This window comes from Protopterus annectens, chromosome 16.part0 (assembly GCF_019279795.1).
Source record: "Protopterus annectens isolate FY-2018-M chromosome 16.part0, PAN1.0, whole genome shotgun sequence".
NCBI classification, from domain to species: domain Eukaryota; kingdom Metazoa; phylum Chordata; order Ceratodontiformes; family Protopteridae; genus Protopterus; species Protopterus annectens.
The window spans coordinates 698,510,340-698,535,508 of record NC_056750.1 but is presented as its reverse complement, the minus strand read 5'-3'; the positions used below and the strand labels follow the sequence as shown (position 1 = coordinate 698,535,508).

The 25,169-nt window shown below is 45.1% G+C and overlaps 1 protein-coding gene across 1 annotated transcript in view; it reads left to right on the top strand.

The window, feature by feature from the left end:
* The window catches only part of CARMIL3 (capping protein regulator and myosin 1 linker 3), a 3,552,770-nt gene that overhangs the window by 1,264,410 nt on the left and 2,263,191 nt on the right, over positions 1–25,169 (top strand). The gene's annotated exons all lie outside the window — the stretch shown is intronic.

The window sequence follows — 25,169 nt, the reverse complement described above, 5'->3', positions numbered from 1 at the left end:
GGTGTAAGTGAGTGAGTGTGTGTACTGATTGTGTGACTGTCTTAGGGCAATGTCCAAAGACATTTAGGTCTCAGGATTCAAGAAGTGTGACTCGTGCTGTAAGAAAATGTCTCTGACAGACGGTCACACTTCTTGTGTCTATTGCTTGGGGCCTTTACACCTGCAGGACTCTTGTTCCATTTGTCATGGATTTAGTTCAAGAGTCCTGCAGGAAAGGCGTAACAAGCTTATTCTAAGGGGCTTGTTAAAGCCTAATGACTCCCCATCCAAGTCTGGCTCGGGGAAGCCATCAAAAACCGCCAAACCCTCGGCTCCAGCTTCTGAGCCGAGGGCTGGTGTTGTCGAGACGGCTCCGACCTCTGTTCCGGCTGGCTCTGAGGCGAGCAAAGTGGGTTCCGCTTCAAAACCATCATCGGAGCCGACCCCAGTACGCAGGCGCTCTAGGTCCCCTTCTTTAGAGTCTATCAGATCGGCTCCGAGGTCCCCCCTTCTATCGGAGCGGAGTCATAGGACTCATTCATCGAGGTCTTCCAGGCTCTCCGATCACGACATCGAGAGGGTGGTCAGTAGACTCATAAAGTCCCAGGCTCTGGCCCAAATGCTTCAGAGCCCATCTCACCAGACTGTGGCTCCTTCGATACAGTTATCCATTCCTCCTCCGACTCATCTCTCGAGTTCGGAGCCGGAGTTCGTCGGAACCGTGACCTTGCCTACGTCGGAGCCGATACCCCCTCCTTCGGCTCCTGTGTCGTTGGCTCCAACCTATTTATTGGTTCCGTCCATGGAGAGGTCCGGGCGCCCGGACTCCATTGTCGGCTCCGAGGGGGCGAGTGGCATCGGACCCTTATCCGACCCCGCTCTCCCTCTCGGAGCTTCGCCTCTGGTTAGTTCGGCCCCGACATCATTCTCGGAGCCTTCTCTGTCGGTTCCGGGGGCGGTTCTGGCCTCTTCGGAGCCGGGGCTACCTTTGGTGTCTGATAGGGGAGCCTTCGAGGTGATGAGGAGTGTGCTGGACCCAGTGTCCACTCCAAGGTTAAGTTCTGCGGCTCCTCCCTCTGTAGTGCCTGTTACGGTCTCTGGCCACCCTCCTATACCCGACAGCAGAGATCCAAAGTGTAAGGTACCCACTTTGGGTGTCTCCTCAGAAAGTGCAAGAGGAAGCACATAGACTCCCCCGAGTCTGTCACGTCGGACACCGACCTGGATGAGTCAGAGGGTTCCCCCAGATCCCCCTCTGAGGATGTCTCCTTTTCAGACATCCTGGAGATCCTAAGACAGAGGGGAAATTGGTCCACTCTCAAACCTTCTGAGGACGAGTCGGTTTACCTTGATGCATTTGGATCTCGCCCTTCCACCTCCTGGGTGTCTCCCCCTTTTGACCCACTAATGGAGGTAGTGGCTAGAAAGGCGTGGGCAGCTCCTGATTCAATGGAACCTACCCCTAGGAGGCCTTCGAAACTTATTTCTGCACCAGATGACAAATCCTCTCTCACCAAAGGTGTTTCAGTTGATGCTATGGTGGTAGCAGCAGCCACTAAGAAGGAATTAGCTGATCCTTCTGTACCTGTTCATCCTCCTAACAAAGAGTCCAGGACCATGGACACTTTGCTTCAGCGACATTTTCTATGCGATCGCTGAACTATTTATGTCATTTCACCCGCCTTCAAAGAGACTTGCTCACAGAGCTGGGTGAAACGGTACAGGATCCTTCTGCTGTGGGGTTTAAGGACAAAATAAACTCTCAGCTGGCTACCCTGAACTCCACTGTTAACTCCTCCATGCGGGTAATCTCTTATGCAGCCGATGGAGCAAGTAGGGCCGCTGGCACAGGCGTTGCATTGAGACGCCATGCTTGGATGCGACTCTGTAATTTTGCCGACCCCTTCAAGGCATCCTTCACCAACACCCCCTTTGACGGTTCGGAATTGTTCGGGCCTCAGGTGAAGAATACCCTCACCAGATGCGAGCAAGATGGTAAGACTCTCTCTGCCGTGGGAGTCCGTTTTTCCATGCCTTCTAGACCTTATCCTAAAGGACAGAGGGGTGGAAAGATGTGGTTCCGCAAACCACAGGGAGTCGCGCCTGCCGCACATGGTGAATTTCCCCCTAGAGGCAGAGGGGGGAATAATAACAGATGCCGCCCCAGGGGCAGAGGGGGTCCACAAAACCAGGGTTCCAGGGAATCCTTCCCTGATCAACCCTTTCAGCATCCCTGAGAAGCTGCCCGACTGTTCACCTTGGGAGGCAGTCGGGGGAAGATTATCCCTGTACCCGGAAGCCTGGAAATCCATCACTCAAGACACATGGGTACAGAAGATCATATCCGAGGGTTACAGAATTCCTCTCACTTTCCCTCCGGTACAACCGCCAAAACCCCTACCAGACGTACCACCCACGCAGAGGGGTCAGGCTCAGCTAGAGATAAAAAAGCTGTTAAACAAGAGAGTCATCCAGGCAGTCCCAGCAGATCAGCTAGGATCCGGAATCTACTCCAGGTCCTTTTTGGTACCAAAAAAGACAGGAGATTGGAGACCCATTTTGGACCTCAGCAGCTTAAACATCTATGTGTTAAAGACAAAATTTCGGATGGTAACACTGCAGTCCATTCTACCCTTTTTGGGCAGAGACAACTGGATGTGCTCGTTAGACCTCCAGGACGCGTACTACCACATAAAAATACACAGGCGCTCCAGGAGGTTTCTCCGCTTCCAGCTGGGAGTCAGTCATTTTCAATTCAGGGCCCTGCCCTTTGGTCTCACCACAGCCCCCCGGGTGTTCACCAAATGTTTGGCAGTGGTCACGGCTCACCTGAGACAAAAAGGATTCCAGGTGCTTCCATACTTAGACGACTGGCTCATTTCCGCTACCACCAAACAGGATCACATAATGGCCAGGGATTATACTATCCATCTTTGCAACAGCCTGGGTATTTCTATAAATTTTGCAAAGTCCTCCTTGACGCCTTGTCAATGTATAAACTTTAAAGGCGCTGTATTAAGCTCCACAGAAATGTCTGCAACATTACCACCTCAGAGAGTGACAGACATAAGGCGGAATGTTCAGCTCCTTTTTCAGTCCAGCAGAGTCCAAGTCAAGCTAGTATTGAAATTGTTGGGCCTCATGGCGGCGGCGATTCTTCTACTTCCATTAGCACGCTTCCACATGAGGCTCCTTCAGTGGATGCTGTTTTCTCAGTGGTCCTTTCAGCAGCTGCCAATGACCCACAACATTTTGATAACACCATCTTGCAAGAAACATCTCTCCTGGTGGATGGTTTCCCCTCAGCTTTTTCAGGGCAGTCCTTTTGTTCTCTTCCCTCCGGTTGCCACTGTTACAACGGATGCCTCCCTGATCGGGTGGGGGGGGGCCTTATCAGGGCAGGACGGTCCAGGGCACTTGGCAACAGTCAGAATGCCACCTGCACATAAATGTCCTGGAGATGAGGGCGGTGCTTTTGACGTTGCAAGCCCTTCAGAGCTCAATCAATGGAACCTACCCCTAGGAGGCCTTCTAAATTTATTTCTGCACCAGATGACAAATCCTTTCTCACCAAAGGTGTTTCAGTTGATGCTATGGTGGTAGCAGCAGCCACTAAGAAGGAATTAGCTGATCCTTCTGTATCTGTTCATCCTCCTAACAAAGAGTCCAGGACCATGGACAGATGCAAGCGGACCTTTGCTTCAGCGACATTTTCTGCGATCGCTGAACTATTTATGTCATTTCACCGCCTTCAGAGACTTGCTCACAGAGCTGGGTGAAGCGGTACAGGATCCTTCTGCTGTGGGGTTTAAGGACAAAATAAACTCTCAGCTGGCTACCCTGTACTCCATTGTTAAATCCTCCATGCCGCTAATCTCTTATGCAGCCGATGGAGCGAGTAGAACCCACTGGCACAGGCGTTGCGTTGAGACATCACGCTTGGATGCGACTCTGTAACTTTGCCACCCTTCAAGGCATCCTTCACCAACACCCCTTTGTGGTTCGAATTGTTGGGCCTCAGGTGAAGAATACCCTCACCAGATCGAGCAAGATGGTAAGACTCTCTCTGCCATGGGAGTCCATTTTCCACGCCTTCTAGACCTTATCCTAAAGGACAGAGGGGTGGAAAGATGGTTCCACAAACCACAGGAGTCACGCCTGCCACGTGGTGAATTTCCCCTTGAGGCAGAGGGGAATAATAACAGACACCCAGGGGCAGAGGGTCCACAGAACCAGGGTTCCAGGGAATCTTTCCCTGACCAACCCTTTCAGCATCCCTGAGAAGCTGCCCGACTGTCCGCCTTCGGAGGCAGTCAGGGGAAGATGATCTCTGTACCCGGAAGCCTGGCAATCCATCTCCCAAGACACATGGGTACAGAAGATCATATCCGAGGGTTACAAAATTCCTTTCACTTTCCCTCCGGTACAACCGCCAAAACCCCTACCAGACGTACCACCCGCACAAAGGGGTCAGGCTCAGCTAGAAATAAAAAAGCTGTTAAACAAGAGTCATCCAGGTAGTCCCAGCAGATCAGCTAGGATCCAGAATCTACTCCAGATTCTTTTTGGTACCAAAAAAGACAGGAGATTGGAGACCCATTTTGGACTTCAGCAGGTTGACCAACTATGTATTAAAGACAGAATTTCGGATGGTAACGCTGCAGTCCATTCTACCCTTTTTGGACAGAGACAACTGGATGTGCTTGTTAGACCTCCAGGATGCGTACTACCACATAAATATACACAGGCGCTCCAGGAGGTTTCTCTGCTTCTGGCTGGGAGTCAGTCATTTTCAATTCAGGGCCCTGCCCTTTGGTCTCACCACAGCCCCCCGGGTGTTCACCAAATGTTTGGCAGTGGTCACGGCTCACCTGAGACAGAAAGGATTCCAGGTGTTTCCATACTTAGACGACTGGCTCATTTCCGCTACCACCAAACAGGATCTCATAATGGCCAGGGATTACACTATCCAACTTTGCAACAGCCTGGGTATTTCTATAAATTTTGCAAAGCACTCCTTGTCGCCTTGTCAATGTATAAACTTTATAGGCGCCGTATTAAACACCACAGAAATGTCTGCAACATTACCATCTCAGAGAGTGACAGACATAATGCGGAATGTTCAGCTTCTGTTTCACCCAGCAGAGTCCAAGTCAAGCTAGTACTGAAAGTGTTGGGCCTCATGGCGGTGATTCTTCTACTTCCATTAGCCCGCTTCCACATGAGACTCCTTCAGTGGATGCTGTTTTCTCAGTGGTCCTTTCAACAGCTGCCAATGACCCACAACATTTTGATAACACCATCTTGCAAGAAACATCTCTCCTGGTGGATGGTTTCCCCTCAGCTTTTTCAGGGCAGACCCTTTGTTCTCCCCCCTCCAGTTGCCACTGTCACAACGGATGCCTCCCTGATCGGGTTGGGGGGGGCATTATCAGGGCAGGACGGTCCAGGGCACTTGGCAACAGTCAGAATGCCACCTGCACATAAATGTCCTGGAGACGAGGGCGGTGCTTTTGATGTTGCAGGCCCTTCAGAGCTCTCTTCCCACGGGGACTATAGCAATTCAAACGGACAATATGTCTGTAGTGTGGTACATAAACAAGCAGGGCGGAACAAAGTCCTACCCTCTCTGTCGAGAAGCACTCAGACTTTGGCAATGGGCGATTTCATCTCAACAGTTTCTGATAGCAATGCACATCCCCGGGAAGTCCAACGTCATAGCAGACAGATTGAGCAGAACTATCCTCATGCCTCACGAGTGGTCTCTAAATCAAGCGGTAGTAGACGGAATTTTTCAGAAGTGGGGCCAGCCTTGCTGCGACCTTTTCAGAACTCTGCTAAACAGCAAGTGCCTCGACTTCTTCACACTCTTCTCTCTACCAGGCCAGCCCCTCAGAGACGCTCTTGATGTTAAGTTGTCAATCTCGCCTTCATTCTTGCTGGATGGGTTCAGAGCCGATCCTCGGCTCCGACTCGGCACTTGCTTTAGCTTGAGAACTCCTTTTGCCAGCTCGAGGCAACCCTATATCCCATGATGCAAGGCGGAACTACCTCAGATCTCATTTGCCGCTTAGCGAAAGAGGTCTCCTTTGCCAGCTGAGGTAAGTTAATATTGTCAAAAAGCTTAGTTAGGGATTTATTTCTCCCTTTTTCCCCTTTTCATAGTGTGTAGTGTTTCTACAGCCCACCCTATTTCCCTTATAGTTAAAAACTTTTAAATTCTTTTCATAGTTGTAAAACAGTTTTAAGTTAGGCCTAGACCCCATTGGTTAATCCCTACCTGTGTGTCTGTGTGTTTGGGGATTAATTGTGTGTTTGTTGGGGTGTGTGTGACTTCTTCCTCTAGGACTATGTCAAAGGAAGGCAAGGTCTCAGGCTTCAAGAAGTGTGACTCGTGCTGTCAGAAAATGTCTCTGACAGACGGTCACACTTCTTGTGTTTACTGCCTGGGGCCTTTGCACCTGCAGGACTCCTGTGCTTTGTGTCACTCTTTTAGCCAGAGAGTCCTGCAGGAAAGGAGGAATAAATTGATCCTCCGTGGCTTACTTAAGCCAGAAGGTTCTCCCTCTAAAACAGGGTCTAGTAAACCTTCTAAGCCACCGAAGGCTGGAACCGATCTTTCTGCTTCCAAGGTAGTGGGTTCGGCACCGATTGGTTCCGACACCCGGTCTACTGTGGCCTTGTCGGCTCCGGCTGGAGCCGACACCTTATCCAGCATCGGAGCCGAGAAACCTTCGGCTCCATCTGGAATTCAGGGGACTTCGGCTCCGATGACTTCGTCCCGAAAGAGATCTTGGTCCCCTTCGTTGGAGAGTATCCACTCGGCTCCGGGGTCTCCTCTTTTGTCGGAGCGGAGCCATCGGAGCCAATCTTCGAGATCTTCCAGGCTGTCTGACCACGACTTAGAGGGGGTGGTAAGCAGGCTTTAAAGTCGCAGGCACTGGCCCAAATGCTCCATAGCCCGTCTCAGCAGACTTCGGCTATTGCTTCACCCCTTGAACTTTCTCCTCCGACTCCCCACCAAAGTTCGGAGATGGAGCTTCTCGGGACAGCGACTGTTTCGGCGCCGGAGCCGATACATCCTTCAGCTCCATCGTCTTCGGCTCCGATCTCCTCCTTGAGACCTTCCTTGGAGGGATCCGGTCATCGAGTTTCCCTTGTCGGCTCCGAGGGGGCTAGTGGCATCGGACCCTTGTCCGACCCCGCTCTCCCTCTCGGGGCTTCGGCTTTGGTAAGCTCGGCACCGACATCAGCCTCGGAGCCTTCCCTCTCAGTGGAGCCGGGAATTCCTGTATCCTCGGAACGGGGATATTCCGGTCTCCCGGGGAGGGGAGCCTTTAAGGTGATGAGGAGTGTCCTGGCTCCTGAGCCAGGTCAACGGTCCATCCCTCTAGCTCCACCCTCTTCAGTGCCTGTAGACACCTCTTGCCAGCCTCTTGCTCTCAGGCCCAGGGATCCATCGCCCCAGGTTTCCCCATTGGGAATTTCCTCCTCTTCCGAAGTTTCTCCTGATCCTGCAGGTGAACCCCCTCGGAAGAGGACGTGTAAGAGGAAACACACAGACTCCCCTGAGTCTACTACATCTGATACCGACTTAGATGAGTCGGAGGGTTCGCCACGATCCCCCTCTGAGGATGTCTCCTTTTCAGACATCCTTAAGCTCCTCAAACAGAGGGGGAATTGGCCATCCATTGATCCCTCCGAGGATGAGTCGGTATACCTGAAGGCTTTTGGATCCCGACCCTCCACCTCCTGGGTGTCTCCGCCTTTCGACCCACTTATGCAGGTAGTGGCTCAGAAGGCATGGGCAGCTCCAGATTCTGTGGAATCTGTCCCCAGGAGACCATCCAAGTTTATTACAGCCCCCACGGACAAACAGTTTCTTTCCAAGGGCGTCTCTGTGGATGCTATGGTGGTGGCGGTGGCCACTAAGAAGGAACTGGCAGATCCTTCAGTACCTGTCCATCCTCCTAACAAGGATTCTAGGACCATGGACAGGTATGGAAAGCGGATGTTTTCTTCAGCGACCTTTGCTATGCGTTCGCTGAACTACCTTTGTCACTTCACCAGGCTTCAAAGAGATATTCTCAAGGAACTGGGTGAAGTGGTCCAGGATCCTTCTGCTGCTGGGGCTCAAGAAAAGATTGCCTCACAGCTAGCAATCCTGAATTCCTTATCCAACTCCTCCATGCGGCTCATATCCTATGCGGCCGATGGAGCGAGCAGGGCCGCAGGCACAGGAGTGGCTCTTAGACGCCAAGCCTGGATGCGGCTTTGTAATTTTGCGGACCCCTTTAAGGTGTCCTTCACCAATACCCCCTTTGATGGTTCGGCTTTGTTCGGACCTCAGGTGAAGGATACCTTGACCAGGTGTGAGCAGGACGGTAAAACTCTTTCTGCCATTGGAGTCCATTTTTCCACCCCTTCTAGACCATATCCCAAGGGTCAGAAGGGTGGGAAGATGTGGTTCCGCAAAGCCCAAGGAGCTACACCGGACACACGTGGTCAGTTTACCCCCAGAGGCAGAGGGGGTAACAATAACAGACGCCGCCCTAGAGGCAGGGGGGATCCTCAGAACCAGGGCAACAGGGAGTCTCTTCCTGAGAAGCCCTTTCAGCACCCCTGAGGTATTGCCCGACTGTCCACCCTTGGAGGCAGTCGGGGGAAGGATTTTGCTGTACCCAGTAGCCTGGCATTCCCTCTCACAAGATGTGTGGGTACAGTCGATCATATCCGAGTGTTACAAAATCCCCTTCGAAAGGTATCCCGTACCTCAACAATCCCTTCCAGACCTCTCACCCGGTCAAAGGGATTTGGCAGAACAGGAGGTTTCAAAGCTCCTAGGAAAAAGAGCCGTCCAGACTGTTCCGGCAGACCAAGTAGGATCCGGCGTCTACTCGAGATTCTTTTTGGTCCCCAAAAGGACGGGAGATTGGAGACCAATATTAGACCTGAGCAGTCTAAACAGATTTGTCAAGAAGGCAAGATTCCGGATGGTCACGCTTCAGTCCATTCTGCCCTTTCTGGGCAAGGACAACTGGATGTGCTCTATAGACCTTCAGGACGTGTACTATCACATAAAAGATTCACAGGCGCTCCAGAAGGTTTCTCCGCTTTCGGCTAGGGACCAGTCATTACCAATTCAGAGCCCTGCCCTTTGGCCTCACTTCAGCCCGCAGAGTGTTTACCAAATGCATGGCAGTGGTCACAGCTCATCTGAGACATCAAGGATTCCAGGTGTTTCCTTATTTGGACGACTGGCTCCTCTCTGCCACCACCAGGTGTCAACTTCTTCAGACCAGAGACTACACTCTGCAGCTTTGCAAGAGTTTGGGGATTTCGGTAAATTTCAAAAAATCTTCTCTGCGGCCTTGCCAATCTATCACCTTTATAGGCGCAGAATTAAACACCGTCAAAATGTTAGCCAGACTAACAGATCAAAGAATTTTGGACATCCAAAAATTTGTTCGGATTCTATTGCAGAGCAGCAAGGTCAAAGCCAGATTGATACTAAAGGTTCTAGGTCTTATGGCTGCGGCCATTGTTCTTCTACCACTGGCTCGCTTCCACATGCGTCTTCTGCAGTGGATGTTATTCACTCAGTGGTCGTACCACAGTCTTCCGATGAGGCACAAAATCTTAGTCACACAATCGTGCAGAACTCATCTGAACTGGTGGATATCTTCCCCTCTTATTCATCAGGGCCGACCCTTTGTTCTCCCTCCTCCAGTTGCCACAGTTACTGCAGATGCCTCTCTGATCGGGTGGGGGGGCATTATCAGGGCAGGATGGTCCACGGGACGTGGCAACCCATAGAATACCATCTGCACATCAATGTCCTGGAGATGAGAGCGGTGCTTTTAACGTTGCAAGCCCTCAACGACTTTCTTCCCATGGGGACTATTGCAGTACAAACGGACAACATGTCCGTGGTCTGGTACATCAACAAGCAGGGCGGGACCAGGTCCTATCCGTTGTGTCGAGAAGCTCTCAGACTTTGGCAATGGGCAATCTCCTCTCATCGGTTTCTGATAGCAACGCACATCCCCGGCAGGTCCAACCTCTTGGCGGACAGGCTGAGCAGATCCATTCTGATGCCTCACGAGTGGTCTCTCAATCAATCTGTAGTGGATCAGATTTTTCTGAAGTGGGGCACACCTTGTTGCGATCTTTTTGCTACACCTCAAAACAACAAGTGCCCCGATTTTTTCACCCTTTTTCCCCTACCAGGCCAACCCCTGAGAGACTCTCTAACTCAGGATTGGCCCCGGGGACTTCTGTATGCTTTTCCTCCCTTTCCCTTGATTCCACAAGTCATTCAGAAAGCCACCGTTTTGAGGGCCAAGTTGATTCTCATTGCCCCTTACTGGCCTCGACAAATTTGGTTTCCGTCTCTGCATCGTCACCTCCTGGTGCAGCCCTGGCATCTGGACCCAGTTCCGGATCTCTTGATCCACCAGTCGGGTCAGCAGCACCGGGCCATTCATTCTCTCAACCTCACTGCTTGGTTGCTCCACTTCCTTCCCTAGCCAGGCTTCCGATGATCTCTGATTCAGTCAGAGACATCTTAGTGTCTTCTTTAAAGTCGTCCACTAGAACTGTTTATGCTAGCAAGTGGCGACGTTTTTCTATTTGGGCAAATTCCAGGAATATTGATCCCTTTACTGCTCCTGTGCATTCTGTTTTAGATTTCCTGGCTGAAGTTTTTCATTCAGGATCTTCTTCATCTACAGTTAAAGTTCAACTGGCTGCTATTTCCAAGTATCATGTTGGCTTGCATGATAATAACATTATGTCTCATAGATTATGCAAGGCCTTTCTGAGAGGAGTTTTTCTCCTAAAGCCGCCGATAAAGCATCCTCCTCCGCAATGGGATCTAAATTTAATGTTGGCATCCTTGATGCTACCTCCCTTCGAACCGTCTGCTTCATGTTCTTTGAAGTTATTGACCTGGAAAACTATATTCTTACTGGATGTCACTTCAGCAAGAAGGGTTTCCGAGATTCAAGCTCTTCGCATTCGTTCCCCTTACTTGGTTTTTCATAAGGACAGGGTATCCTTAAGAATGAACCCGTCCTTTCTCCCCAAAGTTGTGTCTCAAACCAATATTAACCAATCCATAGATCTACCAGTCTTTTTCCCAAACTATTCTGACAGAGCTGAACAAAAGCTTCATTTTTTGGATGTCCATCGTCAGCTCAGGTACTATTTGCATAGAACTAAACAATTCAGGAAATCGGACCAATTATTTGTCTCCTATGCAGAAAACAGGATAGGTCTTCCAGTTTCTAAAGTGACCTTATCCAGATGGTTGTCTTCCACCATTTCCTATGTGTACTCTCTCAGAGGCAAGCAACTACCTTCTAAACCGAAAGCACACTCAACCAGGAGTCTATCCACTTCTGCAGCCTTTCAGGATAGACTACCCATTGATACCATTTGTGCAGCAGCTACTTGGGCCACGCCTCATACCTTTGTCTCTCATTACAAGTTAGACTTGGCCTCCAGAGACAGGGCCAGTTTTGGTTCCACAGTTCTCAAGAGTCTGTTCCATTGAGCCACCCGGGATACAGGTGCTAGGACGGTCCCATCCAGCAAGAATGAAGGCGAGATTGACAACTTAACATTTAGAAGTTATGTACCTACCATAACGTTCCATGTTAGTTGTCTTCTCGCCTTCTTTCTTGTCCCTCCCTCCTTCCCCCTGGCCTGGACAGATCTTGAAGAGTTCCTATCAGGTTGTTTCCTCCTGAGCCTTCATATGAGGACTCTTATTATGAACTTGGTTTTCCTAATTATGTTAGGTTAGTCCTTAGCAGGGTAGGTTAGCTACCAAACGAGATCTGAGGTAGTCCGCCTTGCATCATGGGATATAGGGTTGCCTCGAGCTGGTAAAAGGAGTTCTCAAGCTAAAGCAAGTGCCGAGTCAGAGCCGAGGATCGGCTCCGAACCCATCCAGCAAGAAAGAAGGCGAGAGAAGACAACTAACATGGAACGTTATGGTAGGTACATAACTTCTAATTCACGTTTGACCCCGGGGTCTTCTTTATGCCTTTCCTCCTTTTCCATTGATCCTGCAACTAATTCAGAAAGCAACCGCTTTGAGATCCAAAATGATCCTCATTGCCCCGTTTTGGCCTCGACAAGTTTGGTTCCCGTTCCTGCACAAATACCTACTGGAACAGCCTTGGCATCTGGAACCCCTTCCGGATCTGTTGACCCACCTCACGGGCAAGCTGCATCAGTCTCTACATTCCATCAACCTCACAGCTTGGTTGCTCCACTTCCAGCCATAGCCAGGCTTCCCCTTATTTCTCCTCCTGTTAGTGATATCATTCTGGCGTCCCATAAGTCCAATACTAGGAGGACTTATGCGAGTAAATGGAAGCGTTTTTCACACTGGGCACAAACTAAATCTTAGATCCCTTCCATGCACCCATTCATGAGGTTCTAGACTTCCTGGCGGAGCTTTTTCATTCAGGGTCATCATCAGCCACTATCAGGGTACAATTAGCGGCCATTGCTAATTTCCATGTGGGACTCTCAGAAGCAAATATTATGTCCCACAAACTCTGTAAAGCCTTTCTCAAGGGCATCTTGTTACCCAGACCTCCAGTTAAAGATCCACCCCCACAATGGGATTTGAATTTAGTTCTAACTTCACTAATTCTACCCCCTTTTGAACCGGCAGCTTCTTGCTCCTCAAACTTCTTTCTTGGAAAACGCTGTTTTTAGTAGCTATAACATCTGCCAGAAGGGTATCGGAACTTCAAGCCTTGTCTGTCCGTCCTCCCTATTTGGTTTTTCATAAAGATAGGGTAACTCTCAGAACAAACCCTTCCTTCCTACCAAAAGTGTTATCAGAAGCAAATCTAAACCACTCCATTGATTTACCTGTCTTTTTCCCAGACTATACCAACAGGGCTGAACAAAAATTACATTCATTAGATGTTCATCGCCAATTACGGTATTACCTAGGCAGGACAAAACAATTCAGAAAATCAGACCAGCTCTTCCTCTCTTATGCTGCAGGCAAGAAAGGGCTTCCAGTATCGAAAGTTACTCTTTCCAGATGGCTGACATCTATTATTACCTTGATCTATGAGTTGAGACACAGGCAACTACCCTCTAGGCCTAAAGCTCCTTCAACCAGGGCACTATCAACTTCAACGGCTTTTCAAGCAAGGTTACCACTAGATGCCATTTGTGCAGCAGCTACATGGGCGTCCAAACATACCTTTATTGCCCATTACAAGCTTGATCTAGCCTCCAGAAATAGAGCTGATTTTGGTTACACTGTACTCAGGAGTCTTTTCCATTGAGCCACCCAGGACTAAGATGCTAGGGACGCTGTCCCAATCAGCAAGAATGAAGGCGAGAATGACAACTTAACATTAAGAAGTTATGTCTTACCATAACGTTCCATGTTAGTTGTCTTCTTCTCGCCTTCTTTCTTGCGTCCCTCCCTCCTACCCCCTAGCCTGGATAGACTCAAGGTTCTGAGTCCTTCCATTTCTGGAGATACAATATGTTGCGTCTTTCATGGTATCCTTAGTGTTACTAGCAGGTAATCTGTACTCGTAAAAGAGGATTATAATATTATTATTATTATAATATTATTTTTTATGCTATGTCTTAGCTTCCAAACGAGATCTGGGGGGTTAGCGCATGGTATTGTGGGATATAGGGCTGCCTCGAGCTGGTAAAAATAGCTCTCGAGCTATAATATAGGCCGAGTCGGAACCAAGGATCAGCTCCGAACTGATCCAGCAAGAAAGAAGGCGAGAAGAAGACAACTAACATGGAACGTTATGGTAAGACATAACTTCTTATTATCTCATGATGGTTCAAAATCTATAATTATGTCATACTAAACAAATCCTATCACTACTACTTTCACTATTTCAATAGATTTCTATTAATTTTATGTAGTGCAAAATTTTTTAATAACTTCTGTTGATTTTTACTGTTGCAATATACTGTATTCACTTTGAATTAATTGTTGCTGATTTTGTTTTGTATGTATGTACATGGAGCTTTACTCCCCGGGCCTCCACTGAAAAAGGGCCCATCTATGCCATACTGTTGTTTGAGGGGATAGCATAAAATCTTCTTTAATGCAGAGTTATCAGCTGACCATTTATTTATGGCAATCCCTTTATTATTTTTTTTTCTTTTCCACTGTCACCAATAGCACAGTGTATTGTTCTTTGTGCCTTTAGATTAAAGGATATACATATTATTGGACTTTATGTCGAGATATAAAATGCTTGGCCTACAGTGTACCCATAACAGCAACTGGCTGAATAACTATAAATAAAGCTGGCGGTTTGTTTAACTAGTTGCATGCAGCTGCTTATTAAGACAATCATCTGACAAGCTGTTAAAATACCACAGAAGTGTGAACATAAATCAGTTTATCTAAAGGGACACTAACCCGAAGTCATAACTGCACTCTACAGGAGTGCATTGCCAGAGTGAAGAGAGCCTCTAAACAAATGAATATATGAGGTCAGTGTGACTAATCCAACAAAAAAGCTCTGTGATAAAAATGTACCGTATGTCCTTAGAGAGTTCTTTCTGTTTCCTCAAATAGATTTTATGAATAACCTGTCATGCATTGTGGCATACTCAGAATGTTGTTCTAGAGATAAACAGCAGGGAGAAAACTAACTGTCTGCATGGCCCTTTCAGGCAAAACTCATTAGGCATAATTCAGATAAGCGCTGCATAATCTAATGTTGTTCATAAATAGCCAGCAGTGGTCAAAAGTGCACGTTAAACAACAGTTACTACAGCCCAAAATAAAATCAAAATATGAATTAGATAAAGGACTCTTACATAGATCAGCAAACAAGAACTAAATCATTGTGTCAACCATGTCATCAGGGCAACAATGAACTTTAAGGATTCCCTAGACAAAAAAAGAAAAAAACACCTTAGGGAAAAAGGATTCACGAATATATGTTTCTTGATGAAGATATGTTATAAAACAAAACATTGATATGGAAATAAAAAAAGTAGCAAAAAGCATACTGTAGGACTATGAAATACGGTAAGAGTTCATTCGGTTTGTTTATAAATTCACATCATTTGACTGAGGCAATTTTCATTGAAATCACTATGTTTACAGGGAACTGTACTCCCCTCGACTGCATATGTCCTGTACCATTTTTGCATACTTGTGGGGGAAAAAAGCTAACACCTTGCAAGCAAAAAAAAAAAAAAAAATGGTTCACATACCATATTTGCACCATTTTACCCATAGTTAAATTAACCATATGGTTAACTAAATTGTGAAATATAAATATATACATTTTAAAAAAGTTTTTTTTTTCAGGGTCTTTTCAATGTAAGTACCCTTTAAATGTATTTATTTAGTGACAGTGGTAAGATCTCTGCCCTGGAGCTTCAGAGTCCTAAGTTCAAGTCTGACCTCTTGTTACTGATTGTATGTATGAAGTTTGCATGTCCTTCATGTGTCTGGATGGGATTTTTTTCCACATATCATGAATTCCGCCTACCTTCCTAAAATAAGCTATTGATTGGAAACATTAAGATGTCAATATAATATAATATATAATACTGAAAGAAAGAATGTATATGCATATAATATAAATAGTATATAATTAAAAACTGAAAGAATGAATGTGTATGCATATAAGTCAAAATAATTTGAATGTGTGCTAATGCTCATACTTTGAGAATGGTACTTTGTCATCAACTCTATCCTCACATAATTAAGAAAAGATTGCTGTACTCAAGGCAACCTCTTCTGGCTTCCTGCTCTAGGACTTGTAGTTCCGTGGTCCGCCTTCCAATCCTGTCAGGGTTGGTGTGATACTGTGAGGTTTAATCTTGTTGGAGTTTGGTGTGTAATATTCTGTTGATGCAGAGTGCATGTTCTGGGTACTCACAGTAACAGATGACAGAGTGCTGCATGACTGTAGATACATGCTAGGCCTGTGTAACCTGCAAAACCTAACCCTTAAACAATTTGTGCCCTACCCCAAATTTGGCACTGCCAGACCAGATAATGATAGTGGAATAGCAATCTTCAACATGTAGGTGGAGACAGAAATAGTATTTGCCACCATAAACATCATGAAATCAGTCAATGCTGTTGTGCCCTGGAACTCAGGGAAATTATTTTTGCTGTATCATTTGCACTGCACTTAAATTTGTTTAACTATATCTGCAGAATTTCTAAAGTTTTGACTGCTTTTTCCCCCTTAATTTCACTATTTGCTTTGTTTGCATCTGAATTGATTTAGATGTGGATTTCAGCTAAGCATTCCTGCTGTCTTATTATAAAGGTGTTTCAAAGCTGAATTGGTTGCTTCTGATGCAAACTTTTCAAAAGCAGCTTTGAAAGTTTCATACTCCTCAATTAACTTAGAAATGCCATTTTGCATTTTTTCAGCATTAGTTGTATTGCACTTAAATCCAGTAGGGAAAGTACAATGATTTCTGCCACTTTTATATAGCCTAACAGAAAGTGGTTGAATTACAGTTGTACTTTTATTGGCCTTTACTTTTTAGTGTGTGCTTTATACTGTGTTCAGCTTTATACTGTGTTAATTGTAGCTAGAGTGGTTCTTGTGCTCAAATAAACTTTTTCTCCTAGTCAGCAGTGTAAAAAATCCTCCTTCTTTCCAATATTGGGTGAATAGTACAGTCCTGAACTTTAATGTTTGGTGGAGATCTGCATGATATTCTGTTCCCTGGTGCACAGGTCTGTGTGCTGTGATCTCCTGTGGAATCAGCTTGACTGTATAATCTCCCTCTTTAATCCCCACATATTCTAAACCTTTTCCCACAGTCCACTACCCCCCCCCCCCAGGGTAGCATGGAGAGGTAGCAGTCTGCCTTCCCTTCCATTGCCAGCCTTCTAAAACTTGGTATCTTAGTGCAAAACAGTTATTTGTTTAAGCTATTAAGAAATAACCTCCTGTAACTCATAACAGTAGACAACAATGATCACCCTACATGTGTCCCTTAGTCAACATGTCACAAACAACATGATAACTCTTAACTTAATCTTTCTATCTCTCTCTCTCAAATAGTGTCCTCCTCTCTTCAAAACTGCTCTCTAGAGTCAAAGAAAATATATTTAGTTTCAACAATTAGATAATAAGTTGCTGTCATTCTAGTTGGGTCTAATTCGTTTCTGTCTGGTGATAAGATCATTCGCAGTCCAACTTGGTTTGGCAAGCATTGTCTGCATCTCCCATTCAAGGGCTTCCACATAAAGGCCAAAGTCTTTGCTACCTCCTTTGTGCTTTTGTTCGGCAGACTCCCCCTAATGAATACCCCTACCTAACCAATCATTTAAATTACAAACTAGACAACTCTGTCTGGGTTCTGTGCCTATTATGCCTTCAAGCCCAGCAGAAATAGTGCTGGTGGCTTAATGGTCATTGGGGATTTCATCCCTTGCAAAATGATACCAAATGACCATCCAATTCAACTAATTTAACTACAGTATGCAGTAGATAACCTGGACTGTCAACTAATAGCTAGTTACAGGTTGCTTACCATGGTCTCATATGACCACAAAAAGTTCCTAGCATTTCCAGATAAACCCTTTTAGAGATGGACTTCAACCCCCCCCCCCCCCCCCACATAGACTTGGAGTACTAATACATCTAATGTTGGGTATGGACAAGATTTCTTAGATGGAATGAATGAGAATTCACTGGATAAAATTGTATATAGCCCTATCAGGGGCAGAAATACCTTTCTCACAAACTTCGATCCTGCCTGCTCCCTGCCCACACTCCGGGATCGCACTACACAGAACAAAATGGCAATCATACCATTCCACACATCATGACTGCCTGTTTAAATTGTAAAAAAACTATCCTTAACATTCTCTTATAAACACTACTTCACTGTTGAAACATTACACATTACCATATATCTCTCCGATACTTATCAGAGTTTCATAGGTAACCTCAGTCATGTTCCCTTCTTACTTGCTATACTACAACATAACACATCTTATAGTGTAGTGTAGTGTGATCTCGGAGTTGATATATTTAAGTAGCAGGGGTTGTGGGGGGCGTAGCCCTCCTCAGGGAGGGTGCAGGTGTGCTTACCCTCCCTGCTTATATTTGAAGACATGTAATATGGTTTGTTTTTATTTGTTTATGTATGTAGTTGTGCTGGAATATACTACATGTTGCTTTCCTATGTATATTCAATGTTAAGGGATTCAATGTTTTGAGCTTTCAGTGTTTTGAATTTTCAAGATTTTGGTCTCAGTGTTTTGAATTTCAATGGTATGGGCTTTCGATGTTCTAAAGTGAATCCATGCAGCCACATATGCCAGCAACCTTTACACTCATTTTGATAAATGGACTAATGGTGACGTCCACAGCAGGACCAAGCACTGTGGTAAATTCAAAACTAACCCCCCCCAACTTGGTCAGTAAATAGATAAACTTGACAAAAGAAGGAAGAAACTGTTTAGATTACTTTGTTAGATCAGAATGGGAACCAAGAAACAAAAGCAGCTACTAAGACCAGCAAAGTTTCACATGAGCATACACTTGATTTTGAGGCCAAGGATAATTATAAGTTATCCTTCAGCTTCAGAGGCAAAGTACAGAATAATTCACATAACTGCCTTGAAATTATCTATAATGGTACCTCTTTTCAAATCTCAAAGACATGTCCAATATATTGGTTAACAAATGTGCTGCAAATCTCTCAATTGAAACTGTATCCCCTCTTCAAAGATATAGGACTCACCATCCCCCACTGTCTCCAAGAGCCATATCCATAAGGTGCTGTACAGTGGTAAAGAGGCCCTTACTCATCCCCTCCTTAAGTTGTTCATCATAGGCATTGCCACAGGCTATGTTCCCAAAAAACTTGTGTACTGCAGTAGTGATGCCCCTTCATAATGATGACCCCACAACTTACCCAAGCAACTCATTAGCCTTACAAGTCTTGTCTGCAAAGCCAAGAAAAAAAAACATCAAGACTGACGTCATTGATCAGGACATTGAGAAGTTAATCAGGTTCAACCCACAACAGTTTGGACATAATGTATGCTGTCAAGAGTTGTTGATGCACCTGCAGTTAAGGAAAAGCTGACCAGTGGCATTCACCACACATCTGTACTGGCTCCCTCCTCCTTTTTAATTTACTTCTGTGATCTCAATACTGACAAGAAGGATCTCTGTGTAAGTTCACCGTTGATTGAAAGTTGGGTGTAGCAGTCAAATTAACAAATGTTATAAATTCTCTCCAAATGGAACTATCGAATGTTAACATATGGTCCTCTGAGAAAGGGATAAAACTAAATGCTAAGAAATACAGAATTGTCTACTTCAGAAAAAAAGCAGTACCATGTATTGCATCAATGACATCTCAGTCTCCAAGTGTCACCCATCCAAGCCCTGAACACCTCAGTAGATGGCTCCCTCACCTTTTATTACCAGATAATGACTATAGTCAGGAAGTCCTTTGTGGATCACAATTACTTACCATGGACAACTCTTCCAAAACAAAGAAAGTTATTATTCTCATCTGCTCTGACCTGGTTAGACCCATTACAACATAATGTACCATTTGTCTTGCATCTCACTAGTGATATTAAAAAAATGAAAACACTACAGAGGTTCCTAACAAAAACAATCTAAGGTCTGAAAAATCTTAGTTATTAGGAAATGCTGGAGTCACTCTTTCTGTGCTTATCATCATATACACCAGTGAGGAGGGTATATGCCTTGCCTTCTGTGCTCTCAAGGATACCATTATCCAAGAACTACTCTTTCTCAATGCATCAAACAATACAGCCAACACGAGGACAAGACATCTGAATCTCTGTTATGGAATAAATAAATCCTAATGAAGAGATAGGTTCATTACCCAGTGTCTTGGCTTGCTCTGGAATAGATTAACCTTGCATGTGAAGCAGTGAAATTCCTTGTGCACCTTCAGACATAGCTTAGACAATTTGATGGGTACCTTAAAATACATTTCAGGACTTACATACCTTGTCCTCCTTAAAAAGGTTGACAGAGCCTGAGTTTGTTTACTGTCATAGCACACACGACCCTGTTGTCTAATAGCCTTGTATTTCCAATGATTCCTATGTCCTCACACAGCTGTTGGCCAAGCTGGGTGACATCCGTATGGAGCCTTGCAATGCAGCACAGCAAAGGTACATGGTGGACTGAGTCATAGAAGACTGTATGTGGATGATGATATGACACACAGATCCCCACTGCTGCTTGCATATCAGGGAATAACTTTTGACATGTGAATGCATTGAGTAGCCCTGCAAAGGTGCCCAATGGTGGGTATTCATAGGTTCATAGGTTCATACTAGGCTATCTGCCCGAGGGCATTTACAAGCCTAGCCCATAGTTTTGTGGCTTACGCCACCCCTTTAGTATGGGGAACTATACCCATTATTTTGCTGTGCCTCTGTTGAGCAGTGACACTGAGGTAATCCCTGGGGTATATCTGCGATCTCCCATCCATTGGTCAAGATTTCTCTTGAACAAGGCCAGCGAGGTGCTCTGCCTCACATATACCGGGATTTTATTCCACAGCATAGGGAGTCTTTGGGTGATGAATCTATCCCTCCAGCACGTCCTATTAATAGCTGTGTCGAGGTTTAAGTCTCCCGCCCTTGTGGCTCTGACAGATCTAGATTTTTTGAGGTGAAGCATATTCATCAAATCTGGGTTTGACATGGCCTTGTATGTTAGGCAAAGGTCACCTCTGAGCAAGCGTGGCGACTGAATAGAGCTGGAGTTCTTTCAGTCGGGCAGCATAGGACAGATGTTTGAGACCCTTTATCCTTTTGGTGAGGAACTTTTGTGGCCTCTCCAGCTGCTGCAAGTGTCGGGTCAGATACATTCCGAATGGGGCATTGTACTCAATCATTGGTCTGATGAGTGATGAGTAGAGGGAGACTATGACCTCCCTTGATCTAGATGAGAATCCCTTCAAATGCAATATACTCAACTTCTGCTGCAGCCATAGAGGGAGCTGTGATGGTCCTTACTATGGGAGATGTCTCACTCCTGGGAAAGGTGAACACTCAGACAGTACAACCTTAATTTTTTTCTGTAGACTTTAGCACACCTTTATTCTCTATTGTTAGTGAATGCCCATCCAGGTTGTATTCAGTGTCACTGCATCATTTGGCTGTGACTCAGGCACTTGTGTCTTGTCATGGTTTCATAGGTAAGTACTACTCTGGCTGTCATTGTGAAAATCGTCCCTATACCTGTGACTGTGAGGTAAACATCTTAACCATTATAACAGCGCACAGAGCTGGTTGGTTATTAGCCCAAGTATGGATGCCATAAGCAGTACAGAGTGCTGCTTCAGCCTCTAAAGATGTCACCTCAGCAATGCATAGGTACCTGTGGTACAGCTGTGTCCCAGTGGCATATACATCAGGGATGCCCATGCAAGACATGATACACAATCTTAGTCCCCCCCTCTGTTACTATCCTGACATGACTAGATAACCAATGGCCTTGTAATAAAACATAAGCAGCATATGATGCAGTCAGACTACAGACAGTGTTCACTGCTATTATACTGACTGCAGCAATACATGATGATAACCTGATGTATCATCCACTAAAATTCAAGGGAGTAAAATTATCATGGGATTATTTAGCTAGCATTTTCTCCCTGTGCGACACCAAGAACTTCCTTTGTTCTGTTAGTCTATTACTACTTGGAAGCCTCCCCACCTCCATGGCCAACCACTCTACTGCAATGAAATGGACATTTGCCTTGGCACAGAAAAAAATGGCAGTAAGTCATTGGCAACACTTTTGTACAGTGCACTTGTGCCCCCATGGCATTTACATTACAGAACACTTTCTGAAACACCTGCTTCTTTAAAAGCTGGTCAGCATCCCTTCTAATAGTAGTAATAGTAGTAGGAGTAGTAATAGTAGATGCCCTCGAGTTGAAATTTCCCCGGGCGCATCCTCTTTTTGGGCTCCTGTCCAGGCAGTTTTTGAAAATTCTGTGATTTGTCCGGGTTTTTCAGAAACCCGGACAAATCGCAGAATTTTCAAAAAACAGACGTCCCTATTTCAACGGGATTATCCAGGGATCGGCACTGCCGGTTACAGTCGCTGCAAAACAGCTGCCGCTTTGTTTTTTTGTTTTTTTTTTTTGATTGGCCTGTATACCAGCCAATCAAAAAATTGCAAAACGGAGATCTGTTCAATGTGGAACTGCTTGATGTTCTGCATTGAACAGAAGAGGGTCCACTGTGCGAGTTTTTGATTGGCTCGTATACCGGTATACGAGCCAATCAAAAAATCAAAAAACAGAGCTCTGTTCAATGCAGAACTGCTTGATTTTCCGCACTGAACAGAAGAGGGTCAACTGTGTGAGTTTTTGATTGGCTGGTATACCGGTATACAAGCCAATCGAAAAACAGAGCTCTGTTCAATGCAGAACTGCTTGATGTTCCACACTGAACAGAAGAGGGTCAACTGTGCGAGTTTTTGATTGGCTCATATACCAGTATACAAGCCAATCAAAAAAAATCGAAAAACAGAGCTCTGTTCAATGCGGAACTGCTTGATGTTCTGCATTGAACAGAAGAGGGTCCGCTGTGCAAGGTTTTGATTGGCTTGTATAACGGCATACGGGCCAATCAAAAATCGCCAAATACGGAGCCGCTTGTCTTTAATGCGGAACTGCGATGTTCTGCATTAAAGACTAAAGACCTCTTTTTTTTTTTGTCTTCACCTAGTGTGGTGTGAAAGACCTTTTGTTCCGACCCGGCTAGTCAAGAATCTGGCAACCCTAAAAGAGGATGGAAAAAATATGTGCTGGTATAATACCAGCACATATTTTTTCGTCCTCTTTAAGTATAACCAAATATGATAGCCCTACCTATGATTGTCCTTTCAAAAATGACGACGACATCTGACATGACTTGTTTAAGAATGACTTATACAGTATAAGCATTATTTTGATAGCCTGAATCACAGGAAAGCTGACTATTTCTGTGCTTGGAAAGGAGACGTTAAGTAAGAGCCCACCAAATGATATTGAAATGGAGTATGCTTCCCCTTCTTGTTGTGTGTGTAATACACAAGGTGAGCTTGGGAATATATAGTGTACTGTGTGAAAAGTCCCTGTCATTTGGAGGTGGTGGTGGTATGTAATAGTATATGCACACTACATTCGATGTGCTTTCTACCGAGATATTGTATGAGCTACTGTTATGTGGCATCTCACAGTACCTCTTTGACCTGGCAACTATTTGTCAAACCAGCATATGTATATGTGGGCAGTGTGTGGAGCACTTTTGTCAAGTGAAGATGGTGGTGGCAAATGTTGGTATATGCAAACTCCATTTTATTTGGAATTCATATTTTGTTGGGTTGTGATGCTTCTTGTCACAGTGTCTGGACATTACAGTCCACATGCATAACTAAAGCCATTATTCTGTGTCACTGTTGTAACATTTGGAACAGGGGCACACACACTGTCCTGCTATCTGTCTATCAATGGGATTGTGAGATGTATAGGTGCTCTTCCATTTCACTTTACACCTGTCTCAGTTCCTTGATATACCTTCTCTGCTTCAGCATGAGCAGATGAAAAGAGAGAGAAAGAGAGAGAGAGACAGTGAAAGTATTGCTTATTGAAGGAGGCTGTAAAGGCTCTCATCCACCTGCAGTTAGTACTGCTCATGTACTGATCTGTGTCTTATATATATTTCATCCATTGTGAAGAAAGATTTGCTTTTTGAAAACTTGCCATTGTGTCTATAATCTGAATGTCTGGATAATAGATTTACTTAGTAAGCTGTTCATCTATAGCTCACCACTATAAAGACTGTTCCTGAGGAGTCTGAGGGTGATGAGGTTTGGAATGCCTCCATGGAAGAGGTCCTGGTCCATCCCTGTCAGGAGACCTTACTCTATTACATGCCTGAGGCAGTCTAGGCACAACTGGTTCAGGTGATGAAGATGGCTGTATTTGAGAGCAGAATGGCCCAGATGGGGAGCATCCCGGAGACAACTGCATATTCACTTAACCAGGATAACATTCGAGGGTGTGGCCCATATCACCAGTCAGTGTGATTCATCATCTGCTAAGGTACACTTATGTTCTTCTGGGCTGGGAAGGTGGGCAGCATAAAGCTATTCAACCTCATACTTCACTAGTCATATAAGCTTCCTATGCCTTGTATAATATACATAATCTGGGAATTGTTCAGACCTCACCATCACCGTTTGTACTTTGTTTATCTAATGTCTTCCCATCCTAGTATAGAAACATCCACCGCCAAAGGAGGGTGTGGACTGTACAATCAGCCAACTTGCCCTCCATCACTATTTTTCTGCCTTTTGTCTACCTCTGCCCATTCGCCAATATAATTTTTAAACATCTTTATTAAATGACAGTTTAAACACTGACATAGGCACACATACATTAATAAAAAGGAAAGCAACCCATAATGATCGTTTCATTATTTTCATGCAGTATACATATGTTTTCATAAGTTGCTCAGTTACTGCCTTCTCTTAAACCTAAATTCTAATCCCAAACCTTATTTTGCCTGTGTTCTCACAATTTCCGTTTAGGTCTATGTAATTTGCTCCTTCCACTTTCTAAAGAACTCACATTCCCCTAGTTTTTGTACATCTATTCCTGTTTGTATTGTTGTATGGGTATCTGTCTGCTCCTGGATACTTTCCTACCCCCTTCCAACCCTTCATTACCATATGCCCTTCCATCTTGCTGTCTCTGCCTGTGACCACAAAAAATGTTGCTCTACCTTCTTCTTGTCCTGTAAACTCTTATGTGTTCTCCTGTGCATCTCTCTACATAATATCAAATTGCAGTAAATTGACACATGGAACGTTGAAATGGCTTTGCATCAGAATACTTGTAACACAAACAAGCCCCACTGCATGTTATATATACCAACTCTTGAGATTCCTCCATACTGGGAAAAGGACAAACACACAAACCAAGAAATACTGGCTTTTCGATGCAAAGCTGGTTCGATGTTCCATGCTTTAAAGTACTGTCATTTCATATTATGTCAGTTTGATCTAATTAGAGGAACCCAGGCATATATATATATATATATATATATATATATATATATATATATATATATATGGATTCACTATGTAATTTCGAAATACTGAAATCCTGAATTTCAGTAT